Below are 17,988 nucleotides of genomic sequence, written 5' to 3'. Positions count from 1 at the left end.
AGCCTGTAGAAGCAAATATAAAAATAACGTGTAAGGGAAAAGACAGCTTTATTAATGAGGATGTAAAACACCTGGTTGAATATATGCTTCAGACCAAAAATGAAATATAAATTCCTAATGGTTGTAAAACGTATAAGTTAATGACCTTGTGCTATTTTTTGAAGAAAGAATATATTATTAACTGAAATATATTGTTCTAGTCATAAAATATACTATAAATTATTCTAACTTTGTATATATTTTATTTGAATTTAATTTTGAATTTCTAAAACCAGCACACAAGGTATTGCTGTTAATATGGTGTTATTGAACAATGTATGGTTTAGCGATTCTCTTTTGCCTTAATCTAGTTTTTATAATTTTAAAGGGTATTTGTTTATTTATGTCTGTGTAGGAGAGAAATTGTATGTGTGTGAGTGCATGTGTGCATTTCACATATAAAGGCCAAGGACAGCTTTGCTGGGGTCTGCTCTCCTTTTCCAACTTGTTTAAGGATAGAGTCTCTCTTGTTTCTGCTGTTGTCCTGAAAATATTGATTTCTTACCAATTCTCTGTATCTGCTTTTTGGTCTCATCATAATAGTCCTGGTGGCATGAGTGACAAGTGGGGATAAACCATATCCTCCATCAATAGTGTGTGTGTGTTTGTATGTGTGTACGTGTGTGCATGTTTTGTGTGTGTGTGTGTGTGTGTGCGTGCGCGTGCGCATGTGCATGTGCGTGTTAGAAGTCAGGTGATCTATGAGAAAAAAAATAAAATGGAAGTGCTTCCTAGTAGAAAGGTAAAGATAGTACACTTGAGTGAAAAAGAACAAGGTAGTAAGTATGCCATTTATGTTTGGTCTCACATTTCTTACATTTGAACAATTCTTAATTAATCCTTAAAGTGTTCTCTGCTTATTTTATCACTATAGCTACTGAGGCAGAAGCCAATTATGACTTCATTTCTATGCGTTTGTTTTTATATTGTCCTTTTTTATGGTTTGACATATAGTAAATCGGTTCATATTGATTAAAATATATTCCTTTAGCTTAATCTGAGACTGAAACAAGTCAATGAAAACAAAAACTGTCTAAAGACACAAACTTAAAAAAAAACAAGCTTAGCATTTTATATGGTGGTGATCTATAGTTATTTTTCTTCTTTTATTTTTTTAATAAATTGAATATTTTATTTATTTACATTTCACATGTTATCCCACTTCCTATTTTCCCCTCTGGAAACCGCCTATCCCATCCCACTCCTATGAGAGTGCTCTCTCACACACCAACCCACTCCCTTTAACTCCCTGTCCTGACATTCTCCTACACTGGGCATTGAGACTTCAGAGGACCAAGGGCCTCTCCTCCCATTGATGGCCGACAAGGCCATCCTCTGCTACATGTGCGCTGGAGCCATGGGTCCTTCAATGTGTACTCTTTGGCTGGTGGTTTAGTCCCTAGGAGCTCTGGGAGGACTGGTTGGCTGATATGTTGTTCTTCCTCTAGGGTTGCAACCTCTTCAGCTCCTTCAGTCCTTCCTCTAACTCCTCCTCTGGGGTCCCCATCTCTGTATTTGTCAGACTCTGGTGATCTATAGTTTTTACTGTTGCATGTTCCATATGTTGGAGAAGACTGATTGACTCTCCAACCTGAGAGTTATTTTAAACTGACCAGCAACCAGCACTTTCGATTTTTTGGAGCTAGTAAAAGGGAATTCTAGCCGAAAGCAGAGTGATTTATTAGATACAAATAAAGACATCTTATTTCATTAGCAATATTAGAATAAAAACTGGCAGATTTCCTAAATCCTGTTAAAGCAGCTGGCTCCCTCTGTTGCAATGAGAAGAGTCATAGCTACCTTTTTCTACAGAGCGCGTAGTTGTGCTACCTTACAAGTTTCAACGCTGTGTTCTATGCCATTGGTCCCCACATTAATATGTATGTTTGAGATGAAAACAAATGTTTTCCTCCTTTATACATCATGCATTGGTAAATAATCTTTTATTTGCTACTTATTACAAACCGAGTATTGAAACTGTGGAAGATAGTTGAGATTATGGTAGTTGTTAAAGTCTTCCAACAACTTCCATATCAGATACGTCTTTGTGTAGCCTTTGATGCATTCAAACCAGATGTGCTTTGTCATCTTTCCTATGTGGTTTTGCTCGGTGTTGGAAGTTTGTGCACTTCAGATAGATGAAAGCACAGGAGCTCCCAAAGTGCGTCAGGAGCTGACCGTCATTAGGCATCAGGTCTTAAAACAATAGGTGCCTCTCAGCCCAGTTTATTATTCTTCTGACATGAAAGAGACACAAAAATCTCAGGGACACAAGCAATGTGTTATCAGGTGTTCTGTTCGAAACTGTTGTGGTACAGGCCAAAAATTAAACCTCTGTTGTGCAACACTTAATGGAAAATATGTACACTAGAGAAAGATAAAAAATATATTTTGAATTTTGCAACAAGTTTGGTTAACGTTCTTTGTAACAAATATGTTTCTAAAAATTGAATTTTGGACATTATAGCTCTGGTAAAGGACAAACAATAGATAAGTGTAGTTTTACTTTAAACAAACTTGTAATGAAAATATCTGCAGTTATTTCAAGTTATTAAGTAGCATCCATCTGAAGGCCTGTTTACAAAATGCCCAAGACACATAGCAAACTAACATAGAAATACAATCATTGGTAATAGTTCTTCAAATTTTTAGAGCAAAGCCATTTCACCTTGACTAAATTGCTGGGTCTATTTTTATACCTACTGAAGCAGGATTTTGAAGTGAGACCTAGGAATATAGACATTGGAAAAAGTTTAAAAGATTTCTTTGGATAACAAGATAATGTGTTTGTATGCAGAATGTTTTAATAAAATCACTCCATTCTGTATATATGGGCTTTTGTTAAAGAAATCAAGGTACTAGTGCAGCATCCATTGATCCTCTGAAATGACACAGCCATTAACAACAGGAGGTTGTCTTGGCTTTCCCAGAATGAATTGGCATTGCAGTTCAATTCTATATCTAACTAAGGAAAGTGTTCAATAATTTTGGACTCTTAATGATGACACTATTAAAATGTGTCTTGTCACAATACTATCACTGTATATTACATTACATTATATATTACATCAGCTAACCCTATTATACCCATTCATAGTATTTTATATAAAAATGATAACATAATGTGTTTATTTCCTGTCACTCACAAGAACCACGTGACTTGTGACCTATTCCAAACTTTGATGGTTGTTGTCTTGAAGAAAAATTACACTAGCCCTTTTCTGTTAAACTGCTGATGTAGTTTTATTTATCACAGCTGATTAAAATAAGTCCACTTAGAGGTGTAAATTTATAATCTCAATAAATATGTGTATTTTGAAATGATCATAATTATGGCAGCAAAGTATAAATTATTTAAAATATGTACCTACAACCTAAGGGTACATAGAAATTATGATAAATTTTTCATTTATTTTAATGTATTTCAAGTACTTATACGTTGATGCCTCATGATTTCAATGGCAAATAAGAATTAAGTAGTTGCCTATATTAGGATGGAAAAACATGTTTTGTGCCTGCCTATGGGGTGATGATGAAGGATATAAAGAAACAAGACAGGTGGGGCTAATTTTACTTAATTACATAGATCCCTTGATTCAGTCTACACAGCCTTGGCATTTATAAAAATTACTTAATTAAGATGTCTTCCTTAGCTGTGGATTACATCCAGAGAGAAATGCATTACAAAAGTGGTACTGTGTAAACACGGACTGAAGTCTCACACCTCCTCTGTCTTTCTCCTCTGTTTCTTCTTCCTTGTTCTCCTCCCTCAGATCCTTCTTCCTTGCACCTCCTTACCCACTTTTTCCATCTCTGCCTCTCTGTCTTTCTCTCTCATATTCTTCAGTCTGTCCATCACTTTTCACAGAAGTAAAGGTTTTAAGAAAACCATCTCTTGTGTTTTGGATCTGCCATGATTTTACTTAGTGTAAGTCATAGCTCATTCATAATCAGCACCTGATCTTTTCATATCAAACTTTGTACGCTCTGCCCTTCTTGTGATGGTCTCCTATGTTTAGAGGAATGAAGCCTATGCTTTATAAGATATAAAATATTGGGGCTGGGGATTTAGCTCAGTGGTAGAGCGCTTACCTAGGAAGCGCAAGGCCCTGGGTTTGGTCCCAGCTCCGAAAAAAAGAACAACAACAAAAAAAAGATATAAAATACTGTTTTAGTTGTTGCAATTTGATAGTCAAAGTTACGAAATAAAGTAAATAAACACTTCTTTGTATGATATCCACATTATCAGAGGTGCCGATTTTAGTTCGAGAGAAAGAAGTATAGGGAATTTTGTTCTTATACCTAAGCAGTAACCTTGGCCACTTTCCTTAGCCAAGGTTATTTATTTCTTATTTTCTTTTCTAAGTTACTGAATTCACCTGGCCATTACAGAATTTAAGTGATAATTGTTACTGACAAGAATCTAGGTATTTTATCTTATCAAACAGCATTTGTATTAGAAAGATTGGTTTTATGAGATATACCTAAAAGGGATGTGAGGGTATCCTGTCCCATCCTGATGGGCTGCATAAGCACAATGCCACACACTGGGAGGCACAAGCAACAGAAATATATATTTTTATGATTAGGGAGACTACAAATTGTAGGAACAAATTCCTTTCTTCACAGTTGTCTTCTGGTAAGAGCTGTCTTCCTGAGTTGCCATGACTTCGCCATGGTTGGGTGGTCACAGGCCTTTCCTCTGAGCTACATGAAATGAAAGGCTGGCACACCTTATTCATATAAAGATATTCATTCTTAGGCCAGCGCTACTCTTATTAAACATTAGTTACCATTTTTATTTCTATTAGTTCATTTCAAAATAGAAGTCTATTGTGACTTTGTATAGCTGTATATGCTTTGTTTTTGGAAAATAGGATAAAAGTAACTTTAAGGGAGAAGAAGGCTAAATCCTAAGAAAGACAGCCACTATTTTACACTATCATCATCATTATGTTTTGGAAGAAGAGTCAAGATGCTAATAGTGCTATTATATGAAAGTGAACTGTGCACTTTTCTGGTTATAATTTTTTTTACATTTTAAAATTTAGCATATAAAATACTAGGGGGACTTTTGTGTTTTAACCTTTGAATATTAGAACATTTATGATATTAGAAATGAGTATTTGATGTTACCTGGAACAACAGGGTTTACTAGTACAGATGCCAATATTTAATGGTACCTGTTGTTAGACTGTTGTTGATAATAAGATGTTTTCCTAATCACACATCGTGTTTTATACCTGCGATTTCAGTGTTCAAGATGCTGAGGCAGGAGGATTATGAAGAGTTTGAATCCAATCTGAACTGTGTAATGAGTACTAAGCCATTCAAGGCTAAAATATAGGACCTGTCTCTCTCAACAGGGCCCCTATAGGGTGGAGTATCTTTCAGAGAGCTTTTAGTAAGTGTTTTGATTCAGAAATTTAGGATGCAAATTCTAGTTTTGTAAGCTTAAGGACATTTATTAACTACTGTTTTTTTCTTTTTTAATTAACTACTGTATTTATTTACATTTCAAATGTTCTCCCTCCTCCCCCCTCCATTAGCACCCCACCCCATTCCCCTTCACCTCTAAGAGGTGCTTCCTCACCCACTCACTCCCACCTCACCTCTAGCATCCCCCTTTTATGGGGCAACAAGTCTCTACAGGACCAAGCATGTCCTCTCCTACTGAGGCCAGACAAGCAGTCCCTCTTCCACATATATAGTGGGGCCTACAGACCAGTCCAATGTATACTCTTTGGTTGATGGCTTAGTCCACGGGAGCTCTAAGGGATCCAGTTAGTTGATATTGGTCTTCTTTCTATAGGGCGGCAATCCCCTCCAGCTCCTTCAGTCCTTCCCCTAACTCTTCCATAGGGGTCCCCGAGTTCAGACCAATGGCTGGCTGTGAGTGCCTACATCTGTCTCGGTCGGTGCTGGTTTGGCTACTGTTTCTTAACTTCTTAAAATTAAGGATAACAAAAGCAAAATTATTCACAGTTTGCTTTTATAGGTAATAAATTCTAGATATATAAACCATAAAAGTATTTGATACAGTAATCTAAATAGTAGAAGAGAATATGCTTGCAATCGCCAATCAAGTTAAGATGGTGAAGAAAATCTCCAAATTTGCTGGATGGTTTTTTCGTTCACTAATGACTAGTCTGAAAGAAGATCATATCATCATGCTTTATGCTCATGATCAATGAGCTGCTCTCTTACAGGTGAATACTATTACCCACAGAAATTATACCAATTAATGCTTATGATAGGTATAATTTTTGTGACCTGTTCTTGACTGAAAATTTTAATATAAAAAGAGTTATGTTTGTGCATCCAACAGAAAACAAACTCAAAGCAATCATTAAAAGTTCTTTGTCTCACAATTCTGTATCAGGCTTTTTAAACTTTTTATATTATTATAAATTATTATTATTATTTGTTTTCTCCCTCTCTTTTTTACTCTACAGGTCCTTTACATATATATTATGGCTTTCAGTTTAGTATTTTTATGTGATTCTTTAGGGTGCAATGACTGCATTTCTGCCTCTATATCTGTTTCTTGTGCCTTTTCTTAGCCATTTTTCTTCTGTTTGTTTTTGTCCTATGCTGATGTGCTCGGTTTTATTTTGTCTTATATATTTTATTCTATTATTATTCCTTGGAAGCCTGTTGGTGTTCTAATGAGAAATAAAAAGTGGGAGGGGAAGTAGTAACAGACTAGGAGAAGTAGCAGGAAGGGAAACATAATCGGAATATATTACATGAGAAAAAATTATTTTTAATAAAAGACAAAAAAAAAGAACGTCAAGCAAATAGAGGTAACACACAAGGTTGTCTTTCTAAATGCCTTCTCGTTTCCTAAGGTAATCAAACCAGAATGTACCCCAGTCTCACTAATGCAACTTCAGATGTAGGAAAACATAGATGATGGCTTCGCCATCAATTGGGGAGAAAATGTAATGGTCATTACAAGGTTTCAACTTTACTCTTCCTGAGAGTTTCCACAGCAACAAGATGACCCAGATTTTGCAAAATTCTATTGCCATAGTAACAGAAAGTTTGCAAGTTGCTGGGTTCTTCCTCTACCTGTGTATTTTATTGTCCTCCCAATAAATTTTTTACATCCCTGGTATTCACATTTATTTTGGGACTGTAAATTCTTATATAAAACATACCCCATCCAAACTAGTAACATTCACAGAAGAAACAATAATTAAAAAAGGAATAAATGGGAAAAATACAAGGGCAAAATAACTTTATTGGTGGAATGAAAAGCCATAATACTATATGTACAGAAATGGAAGCAATCGATCAGAATGTTCTTTCAAAATCAAATGGATAATTTGGAATATCATCAAATAATCTGTTTGGTTAAAGACCTTTAAAATGGTCACGTATATGTTTCTCAAGGTAACAAAATTTAATTTAATATGCCACTTGAATTTAATTATAATAAAACATTTGCTTATGGGGCGAGTAGGGGTGGGAGTGGCAAAAGGTGCTTGAGTTCCACAGTGCACATGTAGCGACCAGAGGATAACTTTCAGGAGTTGGTTCTCTTCTCCCACGACTTGGGACCCGGGTAGAGAACTCTGTGGGGCTTGGAAACAAGGTCCTTTAAATACTATCCATTCAGCCAGCCATGAGAGCATTATAGTAGAAAGCCTTAGAGGAACTTAATACCACTCTGCTTCATAATTACATCCCTGAGTTGGCAAAGGTAAATTGAGCACTAGGTTTTAATTTTCTTAATCCCAAGAATATAATTTTTATTTTAAAACTGAGATTTGTGAACGTGGTACAGTTCTTTGCACATTTTTTATTATAAACATTTGTTGTATTGCAATTAGAATTAATTACAATGTCCATCATTAAGGGTTACAAACACAAAAAAGTAAAGAACTTTAAAATAGGAAATAGAGTAAAGAGTGTATATCAGAAAACAGAGACTCAGGGAATAGGTGAAATAATGAAGCTTGTTGAAGTTTAAAATTAGGAAAATCATTAAAAAAATTCCATAGTTATTAAATTTGGTAAACAATTTTGTTTTGTTTTGTTGGATATTTTCTTTATTTACATTTCAAATGTTAGTCCCTTTCCCAGTTTCCCCTCCAGTGCCTGAGGAACCTCTTAGGCATCCTATTGCCTGCCTGTCTTAACTAAAGCCACATGTGAGGTTGCGGCTCCTGAGACACAGTTACTGACTCCTTCCAGCCGCCATGTCAGTCAAGGCAGTCCAGTCTTTTCCGCTGGTCTGTTTCGGTCCACAGAATGTTTTTATAGATGGGGGGGATAGAGAAAAGAAAAGGAACTAGAGGAGAATAGGAAAGGAATGGGGAAAAAAGAGAGAGGAGATGGGGCCATGACAACTTGTGAAATTGTTTTTCTAAAAATGCTCTGATGGTGATACATATACACCCAAACCTTTAATGGTATATGCCCTGTGCAATAAGTGCACACTGCACACGCAAATCTTTAAACTCTTTGTAAACATTTATTTGTTGCTTATGATGTGGTTATCAATCTGCGGCTTTTATTCAGCTTAAGAGTTTCAATTTAAAGATAGTGGGAAACATCAATTGAAATTATGTAAAATAAAAATAAAAACAGTGCATGTATGTTCTTCATAGCACCATGTTTTTGTTTTGTCTTTTCCAAATGGTGCTATTTCTCTAAGGAAAGTAAGTATTATAAACTCACTTGTTATAAAATACAAAAATAAAAATATATTGAAGCTTGTGAATCCCTGTACTCTTGATTTTTTTATTTTCATTTTTCAAGAATCAACAAAGAGAATGAACACCACTTGTCAAGTTCTTTGACACCCACTCCACCTCACATAATCAGCTACAGTATACTAGAATGATAATTTGCATGTTAGCACACAGGTCAACACTGTTGAATCTGCAATGGTATTTTTTCATCTCATACAAAGTTCCCAGATACAGTCCCAATGAACCCCTTATACTGTAAGATTGCTCTCACTAAGGACTGTCTGAAAACCAGAGGTTGTCAGAGTTTTGTTTTTTCAGTAGAAAATAAGTCCCAGTTTTATTATCCTCTTTCTATATCTCAAATTACATGAGGTTTCTTTCTTTCTTTCTTTTTGTTCGTTTGTTTGTTTTTCTGGCTATTGGGAAAGTGAATGCTTCTAGGCAAAATTAGAAATTTTCTGAAATGCTGGGTTATCTATTTTTAAACAAGCAGTTGATTTAAAACTTAACTGGCAACTTCTAGTCTCCTGAGGGGTTTGGATTCTGTAACTTACTGACTCGATTAAACAAACCTTAGCTGTTGCATAGAGCTGGTCCTATTGCCTGTTCTCTTGATGTCTAGCACTCTGAAAGTCCCAGATGTTTTAAAGCCTTGTAGTTCTGAGAAAACCAGAACAATATAGGCTCTGAGTGATGTAATCTACCACCCAGATATCTCCGGGTGCTGCATCCTGTTATGTTGTTTTCTTTCTTCCTTTTGGTGTTTTTGTTGTTTATTTTTCGTTTGTCCTTGTCTTGGTTTTTCTGGTCGCGATATTGTCTCACTGTGTAGTTCTGACTGGCCTAAAACCTTCAATTCACTATGTAGACATTAATAACAGTCACTCACATTCGTCATAGTACCCCTACTTATGCTTCTTCAGTGCTGGGACTGCAGCTGTGCACCACCACCAATTGTCAATGATGGCTCACATAAAGGCTTAATCAGCTCTACATGAGAAAGCATTTATTTGAAAGAGCTGTTGTGCATTCTGTCTATTCCCTATAATGTGGTGATTTTTATCAATTCCTTCAAATCCATGGATTTGTTTTGCTGCTAAACCATATTGATAGTGTGATTGGTGGGAAATTTGATGAAAAGAAAAAATTTACAATAATATTTTACTTCTATTTATCAAGGTAATAATAGCAGTAACAAATTTAGAAGAAATGTGTCAGGAAATAGGTGAAGAACAGCCCAGTGACCCGTCAGCCTTAAGATCTTTGCATACAAAGTCAAAGCTTACAGAATTTGAGAATATTTCTACCTGATTGTTTGTCCTATTATATAAGAGATTTATAATATAATCCAGGAGAAAAGGGGTCAACAAATCACTTTTTAATTAAATCCAAAATTACCACATCAATACATTGGAAATCAACTTTAGATTAATATATATGTATGTTTATGTTTATGTATGTATGTGTATGCATATCTGTGTATATATGTATGTATAAATGTATGTATTAAGACAAAATTTTCTGTACTTAAAACAATGGTAAATATTTTCTCTGCATAGATATTTCAGCAGCTCATTATTCTAATAAGAATAAGAAATGTACTTTAACTAAAATTGGTATCAAATATGATGTATCTAGAATGTGAAAGCTTTATTTCTGGTAATGTTGGGATACCAAACACTGACAGAATATTATGTACATGCATTTCTGTGTAGACAGGAAGTAAATTAAGAAGTGATTTAGTGTTTCATCTTTCATTAGAAAATAGTATTGAGATGGTTTTATTGCTCTTAATTTACCTTAAGAAATATTCCATTTTGTGCATCTTAAATATTTTCTATACTGTGTATTTGGAAACTAAGCATCTTCCTTATCACATAGCAGAACTGTCCTAAAACACAGAACATATGTAAATATTCTATCTGAAGCCCCAAGATAAGAAATAGAGCTACTTAAGTGTTGGAATAGTCTCATTTGAACTAGATCCGTAATGCCAGAACTAGGCAGCATTTAGTGTTCACAGGAAGTCAACGTGATGCTTCAGTAACATGGAGTATAGGGTTCAAAGTTTCAAGATCCCACCTTCTTCAGTGAAAAGCACAACTTTGTGCTATTATTATTATTATTATTATTATTATTATTATTATTATTATTATAACTTGATCAAGGAAGAAATAAAGAAGGAAATTAAAGTCTTTTTAGAATTTAATGAAAATGAAGGCACAACATATCCAAAATTATGGGACACAATGAAAGCAGTGCTAAGAGAAAAACTCATAGCTCTGAGGTCCTCCAAAAAGAAACTAGAGACAACATACACTAGCAGCTTGACATCACACCTAAAAGCTCTAGAAAAAAAGAAGCAAATACACACAAAAGGAATAGAAGGCAGGAAATAATCAAACTCAGAAGGAACTATACAAAGAATGAACAAAATCAGGAGCTGGTTCTTTGAAAAAATCAACAAGGTAGATAAACCCTTAGCCAGACTAACCAGAGGGCACAATCCAATTTGTTGTTCAAATTAACAGAATCAGAAATGAAAAGGGAGACATAACAACAGAATCTGAAGAAATTTAAAAAATTATCAGATTTTACTTCAAAAGTCTATATTCAACAAAACTGGAAAATCTAAATGAAATGGATAACTTTCTAGACAGATACCAGGTGCCAGAGTTAAATCAGGATCAGATAAACCATCTAAACAGTCCCATAACTCCTAAAGAAATAGAAGCAGTTATTAAAAGTCTCCCAACCAAAAAGAGCCCAGGTCCAGATGGGTTCAGTGCAGAATTCTATCAGAACTTCATAGAAGACCTCATACCAATACTGTCCAAATTATTCCACAAAATATAAACAGAGCACTATCCAATTCCTTCTATGAAGCCACAATTACTCTTATACCTAAACCAACAAAGACCCAACAATGAAAGAGAACTTCAAATGGGACCTCATAAAACTGCAAAGCTTTTGTAAAGCAAAAGACACTGTCATTAGGACAAAACAGCAACCAACAGATTGGGAAAAGATCTTCACCAATCCTATATCTGATAGAGGGCTAATATCCAAAATACAAAAAGAACTCAAGAAGTTAGACTCCAGAGAGCCAAATAACCCTATTAAAAATGGGGTACAGAGCTAAACAAAATATTCTCAGCTGAAGATTATTGAATGGCCAAAAACACCTATAGAAATGTTCAACATCCTTAGTCATCAGGGAAATGCAAATCAAAACAACCCTGAGATTCCAGGGGGAGGGGAGGGAATAGGGGCTTATGGACAGGAAAGAGGGAAGGGGAATAATATTTGAAATGTAAGTAAAGAAATACATCTAATAAAAAAATTAAAGAAAAGAGCTTCAGACAAATTTCCCTTATGAATATCGATGCTAAAATTCTCACAAACTGAATCTAAGAACACATCAAAACAATCATCCATCACAGTTAAGTAAGCGTCATCCCAGGGATGCAGGGATGGTCCATTATGTGGAAATCCATCAACATAAACCACTATGTAAATAAACTCAAAATAAATCAATATGATCATCCCATCAGATGCTGAGAAAGCATTTGAGAAAATTCAACACCCCTTCATGTTAAAAGTCTTGGAAAGATCAAGAATTCAAGGCCCATACCTAAACATAGTAAAAGCAATATACAGCAAACCAGTAGCCAACATCAAACTAAACAGAGAGAAACTTGAAGCAATCCCACTAAATTGGGGACAAGACAAGGCTGCCCACTCTCTCCCTACTTATTCAATATAGTACTTGAAGTCTTAGCCAGAGCAATCAGACTTTGTGTCTTTGTATCCAATCCACTAAAATGACTTAACCTACATATAACACTTGGCATTACAGCCTTTTCTTTGGCTCTTTTTCCTCTTTTCTTTTTCTTTTCCTTTTTAAATAACACTTGTAAATCTGTTTCACTTAATTTGCGAGACAAAAAAATAAAGATAAAATGTACTCTTACATTTTATGTGTACACACAAACACACACACACACACACTATTGATGATTATCTATAGGTACACTGATGCACTGCATATCTTCAGAAGTTATTCATTTTGCTTAGTTAATACTCTAACAGCCATGATTAGTAGTGCTTACGTTCATTCTCCCTCAAACCCTGGCAAACACTGTTCCACACTTTGAGCCTGAATTTGATTGATTATGTTAGATACTATTTATGAGGAATACCATATAGTGTATGTTAACTGCTTATTTTTCTTATAAAAATGTTCATCCATGTTACCACATATTACAGTAATTTTCATTTTGAATCATATAATTTGTTATGTCATACGCCAATCTTACATTTACTATATCCACATATTAACTACTATATAATTTAGTTTTCCCCCTGATATTTTGACTATCATGGTGTAAGGAATATGAGTCCTTATATGTCTGAGTCTTGATTTAATTTTTTGGTACTATTCAGGATCCTCAAAAGAATTTCAAGGTAATCTGAAATTTAAATATGTTTTTATTGATTTTGATCCTCCATGCTAATTCTTACAACACTGTTTTGCACCATTCACAATGTGAAACCTTATTTTTCCAAAATATCACCATACCACTATGTATTAAAAACTAATTAGTATCCTGAAATGTATGGGTAATGTTATATTATTGCTTGTGTTATTCATTCTCTAGTTGTTGAAAACAAAGAAAATATTTGGCTATGCCTACTAGCCTTCAGTATGTCATTAAAGAAGTTTATTCAAGTCATTAGCCATTCTTAAAATTGGCTTATTAGGATATATGAATAAATAATATGAAATTGCAATTATTTCAGAGATTAACCCCCAATTGCATATGGGGTACAAGCATTTTCTTTCTTTCTATGGATTATATTTTCCTCCTGGTGATTTTTCTCTTTCTTGTGCAGAAATATTTGTTTAGTAAAACCCCTAATGTTTATTTTCCTGCCTCTTTATAAAACTACTACACTTGCATAAGTAAAGCTTCTTGGACATCGCCTCAGATGATATATTAACATCTCTAATTAGCTTTATCTAATGGCACATTTCAGAAGGACAGTATTATAATTGATTTATTATGACATTTTTCCAAGTCCAGGATAATTCCTAGTACACAACTGATACTCAGTAGATCTATATCAAATTGATATTTTTCATAAAATAATTTATAGAGAATTACATCAGATTTAAAAGTCTCCCAAACAGTGAAAGAAAGAAAGAAATGAGCAAAGAGAAAGCTTGTATAATGGGAAAAAACCTTTGTGAAATTCCCTACAGGGAATTAATATCTAAAATATATCAAAAGAAGAGTAATAGCAGCAGAAAATTAGAACTTTATCAAAGTACAATTTATGTATAGATTTATATATCATAACCCAACCTTAATCTGTCCAATCAATAACCACTGATACAAAAGAAAATCCATGTGCCCTTTCTTTATTGCAGTTCATATATTCTGCTGCTATCACTGACAAGGGTGCTTAGGCTCCTAATGTCACTTTTAATACTTGTTACAGCTTGAGGACTTGAGGACTAACTATACCCAAAGAAGTGGTTTTACACCCCAGGGTTTTCCCTTATCATGGCAGAATTTGCTTCAGGCACACCTTCTTAGAAACTAACTAATTTCCTTCCTGATTAGAGAAAAACCCTGGACTCCAGAGAATTATCAAAAATCCCACAATCAATATTCTGTGAATTGGAGTTATGCAATTATACAGGATTCAAACTATAACACTGAATAAATTGGTCCCAGGATAGACAATGAAAGCTAAAATAGCTGTATCAAACAAATGTAATAAATAATATGAAAATACTTTCTAATATAGCACAAAATTTAAAAAAAATAGCTAGCTGTATGATCAACAGCCGATGGTCTTTCTTTGTTCTATCCTCTTATTGATTTTATTTTACACTTAGAAGAGTTTTAAATCTTGGAAGATATTCACCTAAATTTTGGTATCTCACTATAACTGGCTGTATACTAGTTCTCCTCCAAAAATAATATGTTCCCTTTATTTTGGCTTCAGAGACACAAAGTAGCTTAATTGTTCCATTTACCAACAGTAGTCTTCAGAATTATAATTGAAGAAAGTGCTAACTGAGGAGGAGAGTAAGACAAAATCACTTGTTGAGCCGGATGTAATAATTATGTTAAACCAGTTATTTGCCATCACTATTATATATATATATATATATATATATATATACATATATATATGTATGTAGATAGATAGATAGATAGATAGATAGATAGATAGATAGATAGATAGATAGATAGATAGATAGATAGATAGATAGATAGATAGAGATATAGATATTATATAACATATAAGTGATTTTAGGTAGGTTTAACACTAAAAGAACTACTAAGTTTTTATAATTAATGTATGTTATAAAAAGTAAATAGTTCATGTTGTTTGTGGATTGGTTTGTTTACAAACAATTGATCCAGCTAGGCTTTGAAGTGATATTAATCCTTTCATCCTTAACCTCAAAAAGTATTCTGAGTACCAATGTGTGCCTCCATATCTGGCTCAGTTTTGTAAATGTTTTCTTCATGACAGCTTTATTAACCACCTAAATCTTTGTTGTGTCCTCTTCTGGGTCCTGTTCATACAAAATGTATATTAGTCTCCTCACCTTGATGTCCTCTTCCTAAAGATGTCACACAAAAAGGATATGAGTGAGTGTTTTACTAAGGATGATAAACAACTTCAGCAAAGTGGCTAGGTATAAAACAAATCAGTAGCCTTCCTCTACTCAAAGGATGAACAGGCTGAGAAAAAAATTAGGGAAATGACACCTGTCACAATAGTCCCAAATAACAAAAATTACATAGTGTGACTCTAACCAAACAAGTGAAAGATCTGTATGACAAGAACTTCAAGTCATTGAAGAACTTGAAGAAGATATCAGACGATGGAAAGATCTCCCATGTTCATGGATTGGCAGGATTAATATAGTAAAAATGGTTGTTTTGCCAAAAGCAATCTCCAGATTCAATGCAATCTCCATCAAAATTCCAACTCAGTTCTTCATAGAATTAGGAAGAGCAATTTGCAAATTCATTTGGAATAACAAAAACCCCAGAATAGCAAAAACTATTCTCAACAATAAAAGAACTTCTGGACGAATCACCATCCCTGACTTCAAGCAGTATTATAGAGCAATAGTGATAAAAACTGTATGGTATTGGTACAGAGACAGACAGGTAGATCAGTGGAATAGAATTGTAGACCCAGAAATGAACGCACACACCTATGATCACTTGATCTTTGACAAAGGAGCTAAAACCATCCAATGGAAAAAAGATAGCATATTGAAGAGCTGATGCTGGTTCAACTGCAGGTCAGCATGTAGAAGAATCAATCCACTCTTATCACCATGTACAAAGCTTAAGTCCAAGTGGATCAAGGATGTCCACATGAAGCCAGATACACTCAAACTAATAGAAGAAAAAGTGGGGAAGAGCTTTCATCATATAGGTACTGGAGAAAATTTCTTGAACAAAACACCAATGGCTTATGCTCTAAGATCAAGAATCGACAAATGGGACCTCATACAACTGCAGAGCAAAAGACACTGTCTTTAGAAAAAAACGGCAACCAACAGATTGGGAAAAGATGTTTACCAATCCTACATCTGATAGAGTGCTAGTATCCAAAATATACAAAGAACTCAATAAGTATACTCCAGACTGCCAAATAACCATATTAAAAATGGGGTACAGACCTAAATAAGGAATTCTCAGCTGAGGAATATAAAATGGCTGAGAAGCACCTAAAGAAATGTTCAACATCCTTAGTCATCAGGGAAATGCAAATCAAAACAATCCTGAGATTCCACCTCACACCAGTCAGAATGGCTAAGATCAAAAACTCAGGTGACACCAGATGCTGGCAAGGTTGCGGAGAAAGAGGAACACTCCTCCATTGTTGGTGGGATTGCAAACTGGTACAACAATTCTGGAAATCAGTGTGGAGGTTCCTCAGGAAATTAGACATTCTACTACCTGGGGACCCAGCTATACCTCTCCTGGGCATATACCCAAGAGATACCCCAACACACAATAAAGACACTGCCCCACTGTGTTCATAGCAGCCTTATTTATAATAGCCAGAAGCTGGAAAGAACCCAGATGCCCTTCAACAGAGGAATGGATACAGAATATGTTGTACATCTACACAATGGAGTACTACTCAACTATCAAAAATGATGACTTCATGAAATTCATAGGCAAATGGATTGAACTAGAAAATATCCTGACTGAGGGAACCCAGTCCCAGAAAAACACACATAGTATACACTCACTGATAAGTGTTCATTAGCCCAAAAGCTCGAATTACCCAAGATATAATCCACAGACCACATGAAGTTCAAGAAGAAGGATGACCAAACTGAGGATGCTTCACTCCTTCTTAAAAAGAGGAACAAAAATATTCAGAGGAGAGGATATGGAAGCAAAGTTTGGAGCAGAGACTGAAGGAATGGCCATTCAGAGCCTGCCACACACACACACACACACACACACACAGATATATATATATATATATATATATATATATATACACACACATATACACACACACACACCAAAACTAGGTAAGATTGATGAAGCTAAGAAGTACATGCTGCCAAGAACCAGATATAGATCTCTCCTGAGAGACACAGCCAAAGCATGTCAAATGCAGAGGCAAATGTTAGCAGCAAACCACTAAACTGAGGACAGGACCCACAATGGAGGAATTAGAAAAAGGATTAAAAGAGCTGAACAGGCTTGCAACTGCATAAAAACAAGAATGCCAACCAACCAGAGCTCTCAGGGATTAAACCACTACCCAAAGACTATACATGGACTGACTCATGGCTCCAGCTTCATATGTAGCAGAGGATAGCCTTGTTGGACACCAAAAGAAGGAGAAGCCTTTGCTCCTGCCAAGGTTGGGCCCCGAGTGTATGAGAATATTGGGGGAGATGGATGCGGGATGGGAACACCTTATAGAAGAAGGGCAGGAGGATGGGATAGGGAGCTTATATCCAGGAAACTAGGAAAGGGAATAACATTTGAAATGTAAATAAAAATATATCCAATAAAAGAAAAAATAAAAAATTAAAATATTCAGAGTGAGTCTTTTAGTGGTAGAGTATTATAATCATCCTTACTCCTGAAAAGGAGGAATCAAACAAATACCTTTGGTATAAGCTTTGGTCTTGGTGAAGAATTGACCTGGATATTTAAGTATAATAAGTTTAGTT

The 17,988-nt window shown here is 34.9% G+C and overlaps 1 protein-coding gene across 4 annotated transcripts in view; it reads left to right on the top strand.

Moving 5' to 3' along the window:
• Mdga2 (MAM domain containing glycosylphosphatidylinositol anchor 2) overlaps nt 1-17,988 on the top strand; it is an 802,265-nt gene that overhangs the window by 534,959 nt on the left and 249,318 nt on the right. The window lies entirely within an intron of this gene.

This window comes from Rattus rattus, chromosome 7 (genome assembly GCF_011064425.1).
Source record: "Rattus rattus isolate New Zealand chromosome 7, Rrattus_CSIRO_v1, whole genome shotgun sequence".
In the NCBI taxonomy this organism is placed as follows: Eukaryota; Metazoa; Chordata; class Mammalia; order Rodentia; family Muridae; genus Rattus; species Rattus rattus.
The sequence above is the reverse complement of the archived record's forward strand: the minus strand, read 5'-3'. Positions and strand labels throughout refer to the sequence as shown.